Raw genomic sequence first — 12,321 nt, 5'->3', positions numbered from 1 at the left:
AAAGAAATAGTATAGGGGGTGGCTAGGTGGCACAGTGGATAAAGCACCGACCCTGGATTCAGGAGTACCTGAGTTCAAATCCGGCCTCAGACACTTGACACTTACTATTTGTGTGACCCTGGGCAAGTCACTTAACCCCCATTGCCCCACCAAAAAACAAACAAACAAACAAAACAACCCAAAACCAAAAACAAAGAAATAGTATAAAGGTGGGAAAGGTGATTGCTCGGTGACAATGGCAGAGGAAGTCAGAAAATAAGGGTAGAGAACAAAGAAGAGGCCATCTTGGGGCAGCTTGGTGGTACAATGGATAAAGCACCAGCCCTGGTTCAAATTCGGCCTCAGACACTTGACACTAGTGGGGATGGAGTAACCCATCTGATTCCCCTCCTTCTCCACTCCCCCACCCCACTTTAGCATTTACATGATGCAGGCCTCATGTCAGGCCACACCACAGAGAAAATCGGGTGAGAATAGGGGCCTCAAAAGAGGGACTTACCAGTTATGGAAATCTGGGGATGAGAGTATCTGCACAGAGGCTGGTCATGGGAACAGATTGGCAAGTTCGTTCTGCCAGGTGGGAGGAAGAAGCACATTACCTTACTGCTGGTACTTGGGACAAAGGTTTGGTTAGCTGTGCTAGTTCCAGTTCTGGGTATCAGACACAGAAATGCAAAAGGGGGATGCTAAAGAGCTTCAGAGAACCTGCATTGGAAGGGCTTTATGCATTTAAAATGGAAAACTTATCAATTAACAGTGTCTGAATATATGAGGCCACTGGAAAATCATCACTATGGGGATATAATGAGTATCAATGATCTTTACAGGATATCAGTCAATAAACATTGCTAATCACCTACTCTGTGCTAAGCACTGGGGATACCAAAAAGACAAAAGACAGTTCTTGCTTTCAAGGAACTCAGAGGCTAATGTAAGAGACAACAACTATGTAGAAATAAGATATAGATAGGAAAAAATCAAATAATCAGCAGAGGGAAGGTCCTAGCATTAAAAGGGATCCAGAAAGATGGTGTCCTGAATGGTAATACAAGTGGAAGGTGGTAAAGTTCCCAGCTAATTATAAAGATTAGAAAAGGGACAGTGGGGGCAACTAGGTGGCACAGTTGATAAAGCACAGGCTCTGGAGTCAGGAGTACCTGAGTTCAAATCCGACCTCAGACACTTGACACTTACTAGCTGTGTGACCCTGGGCAAGTCACTTAACCCCCATTGCCTGCAAAAAAAAAAAAAAAAAAAAGAAAAGGGACAGTGGAAAGTAGTGATTAAGGTTCAGATATTCCTGGACCCAGAAAGCAGCTAATATATAGAAGACACATATAGAAGGGTAGGACTTATACAAGGTGTATTAAAAGGAAGCTACTGCCAATCTGAGCAGCTTACCTAGAAGAACATCCACAGTAGGAAAACCTGGGGGCACTGACTTCTTGTCTTTGAAAGAGGATCAGGGGCAGCTAGGTGGCGCAGTGGATAGAGCGCCTGCCCTGGATTCAGGAGGACCTGAGTTTAAATCCGACCTCAGACACTTAACACTTACTAGCTGTGTGACCCTGGGCAAGTCACTTAACCCCAATTGCCTCACTAAAAAAAAAAAAAGAGGATCGGAGTAACATAAGCAATATCCTAATAATGATTGATAATTTGCCTGATATACATAGACATTAAGGTCACCTGTGTGACCTTAATTATGTCACTCTCTGAACTTCAGTGTCCTCATCAACAAAATGGAAGTAGTAATTTGAACGACCTGCAAATGTACTTTGTAAACCTTAAAGTGATATATCAATGTGAATTGCTGTTATTACAATGATGCTACATGATGATGGGTGGGGTTGGTAAACAAGACAGACCCCAGGAAGGCAGAGGAAGATGAGTCTACAGGGAGGGAATAGTGGCAACCAAGGGGAAAAGAAATTGACTTATTGAATTTTTTGCCCTTTTATTGTACTAGGGAGATGGTTTTGAAAAACTGGCTCGAGGGGGCAGCTAGATAGCGCAGTGGTTAAAGCACCGGCCCTGGATTCAGGAGTACCTGAGTTCAAATCCGGCCTCAGACACTTGACACTTACTAGCTGTGTGACCCTGGGCAAGTCACTTAACCCCCATTGCCTGCAAAAAAAAAAAAAAAAGAAACCAAAAAAAGAAAAACTGGCTGGAGAGAAAAGTACCTCAGCTATTAATATCCTTTGACCCAAAGATCCCATTACTAGGCATATATCCCCAAAAAGTCAAAGGCAGAAAGAAAGGTCCTATGTATCCAAAAATATTTGTAGCAGAACCTTTTGGTAAACCGAATAGTATTTGTACCTTAAGGAACAATGAATATGAGGAAATTCAGAGATGAGAAAGCTCTGTTTGAAGTGATGCAGAATGAAGCAGATCCAAGAAAAAACTATATAAAATGTCGACAAAAAATGTAAACAAAAAGACAATTAAAACAAAGCTGAACCCTTGTGATTGTAGTGCCCAATCTTGGCCCTATAGAAAAAATTAGGAAGTAATACCCTGATGCTTTTCAGCTTGGTACAACATAAGTTCTTTGAGGGCAGAGACCATCCTTTTGCATGTATTTGTATTTCCAGAGCCTAGCACATAGTAAATAAACACAATAAATGCTTATTGGCTTGAGTACTTTTTTCCCCCATTTGTTGCTTCTCTTGTTTTTCAAATTGCATATCCAATTTGTTTATTTTTTCTTTCTCTTTTTGTTGATGTTTGGTGATATGAAAGGATTCTTTTCACATCCCCCCAATTTTGTTATGTTGTCTCATTATTGTTATTCACTCTGATGAAATTATTTATTGTTTCTCTGATTTGTTATTTGACCCACAAATTCTTCAAACTTGAGTTATTTATTTAGTCACCATTTACACTCGAAGCCTTTCAGGAAAGGTCCTTTATTAATTATAATTTTATTGTGGTGAGGTCAAGTCAAGGATGTTTTAAATATTTTTGCTTTCCTACATTTGTTTATGAGGTTTTTATGCCCAAGCACAAGGAGAATTATTGTAAAAGTGCCATATATGGCTGAGAAATTTGTAAATTCTTTCCAATTGCTTTTCATTAATCACCAAAGATCTATCATATGGTATCTAATTTTTCTAAAGTCCTTAACTCTTTTTTTGTTTATCTTTGGTTTTTTTGTTGTTGTTAAATCTGTCTTTGAGAGAATATTGAAGTTCCCAAACTGATTTTTGCTGTCTATTTCTTCTTGTAATCCTATTAACTTTTTTATTTTTAGCTGCTAGGACATTCAGTACACATATCTTAAGTACTGATGTTTCATTATCTATAGTGCTTTTAAGCATAATGTAGTTTCTCTGTTTATTTCTTTGAGGCACCTGAAGCATATTAGCTAGTATTTACATAATACTTTATGTACACATACACATGCATGCATTTTTAACCCTTCTTTGTCCAGTTCAGATGAAAGAGAGGTTCACATGATGCTCACTTCCCTTCCCTTTTCCTCTATGTTTTTATACTCTTCTCAAAGCACCCCAATTATAGGATATAGATAAGGAGATGACTAATGCTTCTCTTGGGATTATTTGATCATTTTTTTATATGGTGCCCTTTTTAGATCATTACTGGGGTATATGTGGGAGAGTTGGACTCCTCTGTGCCCTTTCATGATGCTGTTCTCTCCTTCTACCTGTTTAATTACATTTGGTTTTTGTTTTGCAGGGCAATGAGGGTTAAGTGACTTGCCCAGGGTCACGCAGCTAGTAAGTGTCAAGTATCTGAGGCTGGATTTGAACTCAGGTCCTTCTGAATCCAGGGCCAGTGCTTTATTCACTGTGCCACCTACCTGCCCCTGACATTTGAAAAACGTTTTAAAAGTGGATAAAAAGTAGAAGGCTCAGGATGCTTCTGTATTTTCGCAGCCCAAAGAGGCAATATGAGTGTGGCACCTGGGACATAACCTTTCATACATCAGCCCCCAGAAAAGCAATCCCAGGTTCAAGGAAGTCTATGGTTTCATATTTACTCGTGACCATAGCTGAGGAGTCTCTATTAGAGGACATAATTAATTAAAAGTAAAGATGGTTAATTAAATAGAAGAAAAGAAGAGGAAGAGGAGGAAATCCATCCTCTGGAAACTGTGGCTCAATCTCCTACAAACATACTATTAATGGAAGAGTAGATGTGCATAGGGGACACATACATAGGGGACATTCATTGTCTGGCCAGGACATCATATAGTTGATTCTTCCCACTGGGCTGTAACGATTGGAATAACGCCACCTGCTGGATACTTACTGTAGAAGAGTTCTGCCCATGAAGGGAAGGTCTTTGAGGGCAAGACCAGGAGTCAGGAAGTGACGCGGGCTAGTGGGAGGAGGAAGGAAGAGACTGGGCTCAGTCTCGCGCTTTTTCCTGAGGACGCTGGCGGAGAAGGGAGCTAGAAATGTGCTCTCCCTTTAATAGATAGGAATCTAGGCCTTTCTCTCTCTTTACCAAATTCTTATTCTCCTTAATAAATGCTTAAAAGTCTAACTCTTGCTAAAGCTTATAATTTATTGGCGACCACTCATTAGATATTTTAGACAGTTTAGCTAGAATTTTAGCCCTTAACAGGGCATTGCATCATATATATATACCCGCCAATTTCTGTCTCTTGGCCTGCCAGTTCTTCTACATGTCAAGCAAGCCCAACCCTCACCTTCAGTGTATCTATAGGGCTTTGACTAGTGTCCCAGTTATCTGTCCTTTCTTTCTCATCCAGGTCTTTGGGGAAAGGAATTAGAGGAAGCCTCTGATCTAATTCTCTAACACAGAGCTGGAGGATGTGGTTAGACTAGGCAGAATCTAGGGTTGGAGAGAAGAGCGCTTGGGGGAAGGTATCCCCAGAGGGCATTGAGAACATCCTGGAGCCCTCAGGGGATATCCTGCCCCCTCGGCACTTTGGGAGCAGGGCAAGAAAGACAAGGGGACCTCCTCTTTGGTAAACAATGCTAGTGAGTACAGAATTTGAAGTCAGAAGATGGGGAAAGCAAGAATACCAATGGAATTTCATAGCCAAAGACTGATTCATGGGGAGGATATCCTTTCCTTTGAGAATTTAGAATAATGTATCAAGGGACTGGTCAATGAGGGGCCAATCCGGGGTGCAGGCCAATGGTGAGCTTACATCTGGAAATACTTGATGATATAGAATGGAAGGGACAGTTCTTAACTTTTGAGCATAAACTGCTATTCTAGACTGCTTTCTGACCAATTATTGTGTCACACACAAAAAAGAAAAAGAGTGGGCTTGTGATTGGCTGCTGTGGACTGGGACTTGATATGTGTGTATACAAAAGGTTACAACCGCTAGACCTTTGGCTTTTTTCCTCCCTGGCCGCATTTAGGTGAGGAGGACAAACAGCTGTGCTGTTCCTCCCTCTCCTCCTATCCCCACCACCATGGTCCCCATTACAATAATAACAATAGCATACTGCATATAGCCCTTGAAGGTTGCTTTTACACAATAATTCACCAAACACAGGAAGAGTGGTCACTAGCACTACTGCACCCATGGCTGCAGGCTTCTTCTCCATCGAACACCACATTTCTATGGGAACATCCCCTTATATCTTCTTGCTGCTAGAGGGTTCAAGGAGTCATACCCACATCCAGTATTGGTGCCTTTCCACTGCCCCCTAAGTTCTCTGGAATTTATAGTTTTCCTCTTCCCCTTTCCCCCTAACCTGAGGTGGGTGTAACACATTGCAATACAGGAGGTGGTAAAGCATTCTAGGGGATGAAATGAAATACGAAGGGGCTGAAACTACAGATGGAAGGATTCAGGATAGATAGAAGGAAGAACTTCCTGACTGTGAGTTGCTGTGAGACTTAGGGAGTCTCCTTCTTTAGAAAATTGTGCAACTGCAAAGAGCTACTCCTAGAAGGCCTTGCCCCTTGTGGTCACATGCAATCAAATCAGTCTTGGAATGGTGAAAGAGGGCCTCTCCTGGTTTGGGGGTGTGGGCCTTGGAGGCTGAATTTTGACAGGAAGGGAGGAGGCTGGTTACCCCTGGCCTATCCTTGACCAGTCCTGCCTCTTGGGTTCCTACAGAACAAGAACTGGTTCCAGCTCAGCAAGAATAGTCCGTGGTCTTGGTATAGGACTGGCACTGGTCTCTTAAGGGACCCATAGGAATATGGCCAATGTGATTTTCCTAAAACTCAGGGCTGGCCATGTCATTCCCCTATTTAATAAGCTCTAGTGGATCCTTATTGGCTCTAAGATAAAATATAAAATCCTCTACATGACCAGTTAAAGCCCTTCACAACCTGGCCCCAAATTCACTTTCTAAGCTTACTACCCAACTCCCCTTCACACTTGCTATGGTCTAGTGGAACTGGCTTATTTTCCACACCAGGTACTTTATCTCCTGTCTCCATACTTTTTTTTGCATTGACTGTCCCCCATGCCTGGAATTCCTTCCTTCTTTCCCTCTGCCTCTTGGAATCCCTTGTTTCTTTTGAAACTCAGCTCCATGCAGAGCCCTTCACAATCTTCCCTCCTGTTGTAAGCCATGAGATCCCCTAACAAAATCATCTAGTATTTATTTTGTATAGATATACATGCTCTCTTCTCCAAAGAATGTAAACTCCAGAATAATCTCCTAAGCCTAGCACAGTACCCAGCACATTTGTGTTGTTTAGTCATTTCAGTCATGTCAAACTATTCGTGACTCCATTTGGGGTTTTCTTGGCAAAGATACTGGAGTGGTTTGCCATTTCCTTCTCCAGTTTATTTTACAAATGAGGAAACAAGGTCAACAGGGTTAAATGACTTGCCCACGGTCACACAGCTAGTGTCTCCAGCCAGATATGAAATCAGGCCCAGTACATAGTACACACTTAACACATGTTGATTGATTGATTTAGCCAAGCAACAGTCTTAATGCACTTTCTTGAGATGAGATAAGCAAGAGAAAAGGGACAACTTCCTGTTATTTACTACCTCTGAAACCTTGAGAAAGTTTCTTTTTTTTGGGGGGGAGGCAAGGCAATGAGGGTTAAATGACTTGCCCAGGGTTACACAGCTAGTAAGTGTCAAATGTCTGAGGCCAGATTTGAACTCAGGTCCTCCTGAATCCAGGGCTGGTGCTTTATCTACTGTGCTACCTAGCTGCCCTGAGAAAGTTTCTTAATCTTTCATCACTTGTAAAATGAAGTGGTTTGATTAGATCAGAAGCCACAATGGGTCCTGTAACATTTCCAAGAGCTGCAAAACTGGAATACAAATTGGGAAATATTTAACAAAATAAATATGAATACAATAGAACATAAATAGCTACTATGTGGTTTTCTAAGCCAATTTTCACCTACAGAGATCCTTATGTATAGTTTTGGGGTTTTTTTGGCAGGGCAATAGGGGTTAAGTGACTTGCCCAGGGTCACACAGCTAGTAAGTGTCAAGTGTATGAGGTCGGATTTGAACTCAGGTCCTCCTGAATCCAGGGCCAGTGCTTTATCCACTGCGCCACCTAGCTGCCCCTCTTATGTACAGTTTTCTCTGTTTCTATTTGAGTTTGATATTATTGAACCAGATAACCCCTTGAATTCTGTCCCAGCTCTTAATTTATAATCCTGCATTCTGATGGATATGTGGTTAATGTGACCTTGAACATTGTCTCCATTTAACTTGTGTAACTACTCCACCCATACCCCCACACAGAAGCGCACACATTCTCAGGTACTAATTCTCAGGCTGCTCTTTAATTTAAACCCGTCTGTACCCAGCTACTGCACTGGGACCCAGCAGTGACATATGCAGGTATATTTAAAAGCTGGCGCCCAGTGGCAGAACACCAATAAAACCACCACTATTTTCCCGAAAACTCCTCTGGTGTGGTGGGAAGAGTATTGACTCTGGAGTTTGAGGCTGTGGGTTCGATTCCTGCCCCGGATGTTTAGTATCTGTGTAACCTTGGGCTTCCGTTTCCTCAGTGAGAGAGTTGGATTAGATGGCCTCTGAGTTCTCTTCCAGCTCTGTAATCTTTGATAAACTTTGGCTTCCTACCTAGTTACAAAATCTGACCAATTTACTTGGTTAATGAGTCCAGATTCCAGATAGAAAAAGAACCAAACTAACACCTCTAGATGATCCCAAGCTAGGTGGTGACATTGCCCCCAGCCAAGTCTTTGTTTAAGCCTAAATGTGTCCCAGCCCCTGGACTGGAAGATTCAGCCTGAGCTACCAGCCCTGTTAAGTGTGGGATGGTGATTCGGGATGCTGTTTAGGTAGAAGATTCAAAGCCAGATGCCTTCTGAATGACAGAAGGATTTGCTGCCTGGAATGTCCACTCCCACTTCCTTTTGCTCAGCCTAGTGAGTTTACATTCCAATTCATTCAATTCAATTTTTTAAAAAAGCATCTAGGGGCAGCTAGGTGGCACAGGCCTTGGATTCAGGAGTACCTGAGTTCAAATCTGACCTCAGACACTTAACACTTATTAGCTGTATGACCCTGGGCAAGTCACTTAACCCCAATTGCCTCACCAAAAAAAAAAAATTAAAATAAAGAAATAAAAAAGCATCTACTGGGGGCAGCTAGGTGGCACAGTGAATAGAGTACCGGCCCTGGATTCAGGAGGATCTGAGTTCAAATTCGACCTCAGACCCTTGACACTTACTTAGCTGTGTGACCCTGGGCAAGTCACTTAACCCCAATTGCCTCACCAAAAAAAAAAAAGCATCTACTGTGTGCAAAAGTCTAACTGGGAATGTCAACATCTAGAGAAATTGTTATTGGAAGGATTGGGGACAGAGCAAGGGAGATTGAGCCTTATATTAGACTATAAACTTCTTGAGGGCAGGGACTGTCTTTTAGTTCTTTTGTTTCCCCAGTGCATAGCACAGTACCTGGCACATAGTAGGTACTTAATAAATGTTTATTGATTAATTGATTGGATTGCACAAGACTTTGTGGTGCCATCATTGCTACTGATTCCACCACTGATGCTGGTCATTGCCTGTGACTTGATTTCCAGTCTGGGTGGTTTGGAAGTTATCTGCCTCAGCTGATATAATTAAACTGACTGGGGGGGCGGGGGATGGAGGGGATGGGGAATGGACTGAAAGAGGAACATGACAGCAACTTGGGGTGGAGAGTTTGGGGCTTGGAAGGGTGAATGTACTTCTTCCTTCAGGGTACCAACATCCAACCAAGACAGGTTTCTTCCCCGGGGATGGGCCTTAGGAGGCTTCGAAGGAGGCTACTGACAGTCTAAAGAGACTTCACCCACCCCACCCCCCACCCAAGGGGAAGAAAGATATACCTTTGGAAGTCAGTGCCCTGCAGGAAGAAAATATCCTTTCCTATGCTAGTGCCCATCAGTCCCACTAGTTACAGCTTTGCATGTGTCTACAACACTTTGCTAGGTACTGGGGGAGATACAAAAATTTACATGCTCCCTGATCTCCCAGAACTCACATTCGAGTAAGAACATCTCCAGTCAAGGGATGACAAGCCCAAGATTAGAAAACACAATCTTCCATGATTTAGAATTGAAGAAGTGTGACGGAAGGTCTGAACAAAGAAGGCTTCTCCAACTCTTCCAGCCCTGAGGACCTCAGGCTTCCCTGTACTCCTAAAGCCCATAACATGTTTTGCATTGTTTCATCTACTTTAAATGTCTCCTAAACAAGATCTTAAGCACTGGGTGTGTGGCAGGTGCATTAATAAATAATTTTGGGGGCAGCTAGGTGGCGCAGTGGATAAAGCATTCAGGAGGACCTGAGTTCAAATCCAGCCTCAGACATTTGACACTTACTAGCTGTGTGACCCTGGGCAAGTCACTTAACCCTCATTGCCCTGCAAAAAAGAAATAAAAACAAATACACACACACATATAAAAATATACAAAAAAAAATGCAAACTTGATTTCTCTTCCCCAAACCTGTTGTCCTTTCGGGACTAGGAGCTTTCCACATTTTGAAAGCAACCTTTCCACTATTTACAGCTGATAAAGGAAATTAGCTGCACAAGGCAACTTCCTCATGAATGAGGCAGTGACCCAGCTATCTCTGGTCTCTGATTTATAGCAAACTCATTTCCTCTAATTCTTTTCCATTTCATTTTCCCTTTCTTGTTGTGTAGCTATGAAGTGATGAAATATTTCTTTTTATGGTCCCTGTCACCCAAGAAGCCAGGTCATTAAGCTTGACCCTTCAGCTGAATGAAGAGCACTAGATTACTACTAAATATAGATATCCAGACACTAATTTTCCCCTAGTCTGCTTTCTTATAGAGCTAGCCTAATTTCTCTTAAAAAAAAGTACTTCAGAAGCACATGGCCTGTTCATTCTGCTGGTCTCGTAAATAGATAACGCAGTGTATTGGAAGGGAAACTGGACTCAGCTCCAAAATACCTGGGATCACGGCCTGGTTCTGCCACTTAAGAGCTAGGCTAAGTCATGTAACCTTACAGGGCTGTGGTTTCCTAATTTGTTTTGTTTGATTTTTTTTTTTTTGCAGGGCAATGGGAGTTAAGTGACTTGCCCAGGGTCACACAGCTAGTAAGTGTCAAGTGTCTGAGGCCGGATTTGAACTCAGGTACTCCTGAATCCAGGGCCAGTGCTTTATCCACTGCGCCACCTAGCTGCCCCTGGTTTCCTAATTTGTAAAATAAGGTGGTTGGTTGGATTAGATGATCTCTAGGATTCTAATTCCAAGTCTAACAGTCTATGGTTATGGGGCCTTTTTCTTGTTCTGAACAATACCTTTATAGTACCCAATGAAAATACTAACTTAATTACTTACTTCAAACTACCTGGAAACAGGAACTTGGAGAGACCTGATAGTGGCAGACTTTGCAGCTGTCATGGACAGTTTTGTGAATTTTGTTGTTGTTTTATTGTTACCTTTTGTTTGTGTATACCACAATTATTTTTCCTTAAGGGGCAGCTAGGTGAAGTGGATAGAGCACTGGCCCTTAAGTTGGATCTGAGTTAAAATCTCACCTAAGACACTTACTAGCTGTGTGACCCTGGGCAAGTCACTTAATCCAGTTGCCTTAAACATCAGGGGCCATCTCCAGTCATCCTAATATATATCTTGCCACTGGACCCAGATGGCTCAGGAGGAGAGAGTGAGGCTGGTGACTTTGCACAGCCCTCCCTCACTTAAATCCAATTCAGTACAAGTCATGACATCACCTCAATATCATGGTCCTGTTCTAGAACAAATGACAAACAACAACAATTTCCCCTTAATTGGTCACATCCCTCCTTACCCCCAACCAAAAACCCTAATATTTCAGCAGAGCCAACAAACAAAGTGTTCCATCTGGCAGCATTGATCACACCCTTCACTCATGGTCCCTCACCCCTCTACTTTGGAGGAAGGGGATGTGTTTCATGAGCAGTCTTCCAGGACTGAGATTGTTTCCACAATCCATCATAGCTTTTAGAATGCTATTTGTCAGAAATAGCATTCTAATCTTTTCCACTAACCAGAGAAGTGGAAGTTCTTCATCAGCTGAGTGAGGCAGGAGGAGAAACTTTATCAAGGCTATCCCTCCCCGTGGCAGACAGAGAAAAGATTGAAAGGATGGCAGACAAAACAGGGGAGAAGAGACTTTCATTAGATCATAAGGTCCCTCCCAGTGAGCAGGAACTGACTTTTATCTCTTTTTGTATCTCCAATGCTTAGCACAGTGCCTGATACTAAGAACCAGTGATGGGGGCAGCTAGGTGGAGCAGTGGATAGAGCACTGGCCCTGGTGTCAGGAGGACCTGAGTTCAAATCCAGCCTCAGACACTTGACACTTACTAGCTGTGTGACCCTGGGCAAGTCACTTAACCCCAATTGCCTCACCAAAAAAAAAGAAAAAGAACCAGTGACTTTGCTGAACCCCGATGAAATGTTGCCATTTCAACTTTCACCTATACTTCCTTTTCATATGGGACTTCAGTCAAAAATTAATTGATTCATATAATCAATAAGAATTGGTGCTGAGAACAATCTAGCTCTTCTTTTTTGTCAAAGGGAATTATTAGGTGAACCTTCTCATTCCTCTTGCTGGACCAAAATCCAAATGCATCACACTCAACTTTTTTTGTTTTTTTGTTTTGTTTTTTTGTAGGGCAATGAGGGTTAAGTGACTTGCCCAAGGTCACACAGCTAGTAAGTGTCAAGTGTCTGAGGCTGGATTTGAATTCAGGTCCTCCTGAATCCAAGGCCAGTGCTTTATCCACTGCACCACTTAGCCGCCCCCACACTCAACTTTTTGATGTTTCATTTGATTCAAGGTAACGAGTAAATATTGAATACCTGAAATCCAGCATTCTAATCAGGTGTGAGAA

The sequence above is a fragment of the Dromiciops gliroides genome, chromosome 2, assembly GCF_019393635.1.
Source record: "Dromiciops gliroides isolate mDroGli1 chromosome 2, mDroGli1.pri, whole genome shotgun sequence".
NCBI lineage: Eukaryota > Metazoa > Chordata > Mammalia > Microbiotheria > Microbiotheriidae > Dromiciops > Dromiciops gliroides.
The sequence above is the reverse complement of the archived record's forward strand: the minus strand, read 5'-3'. Positions refer to the sequence as shown.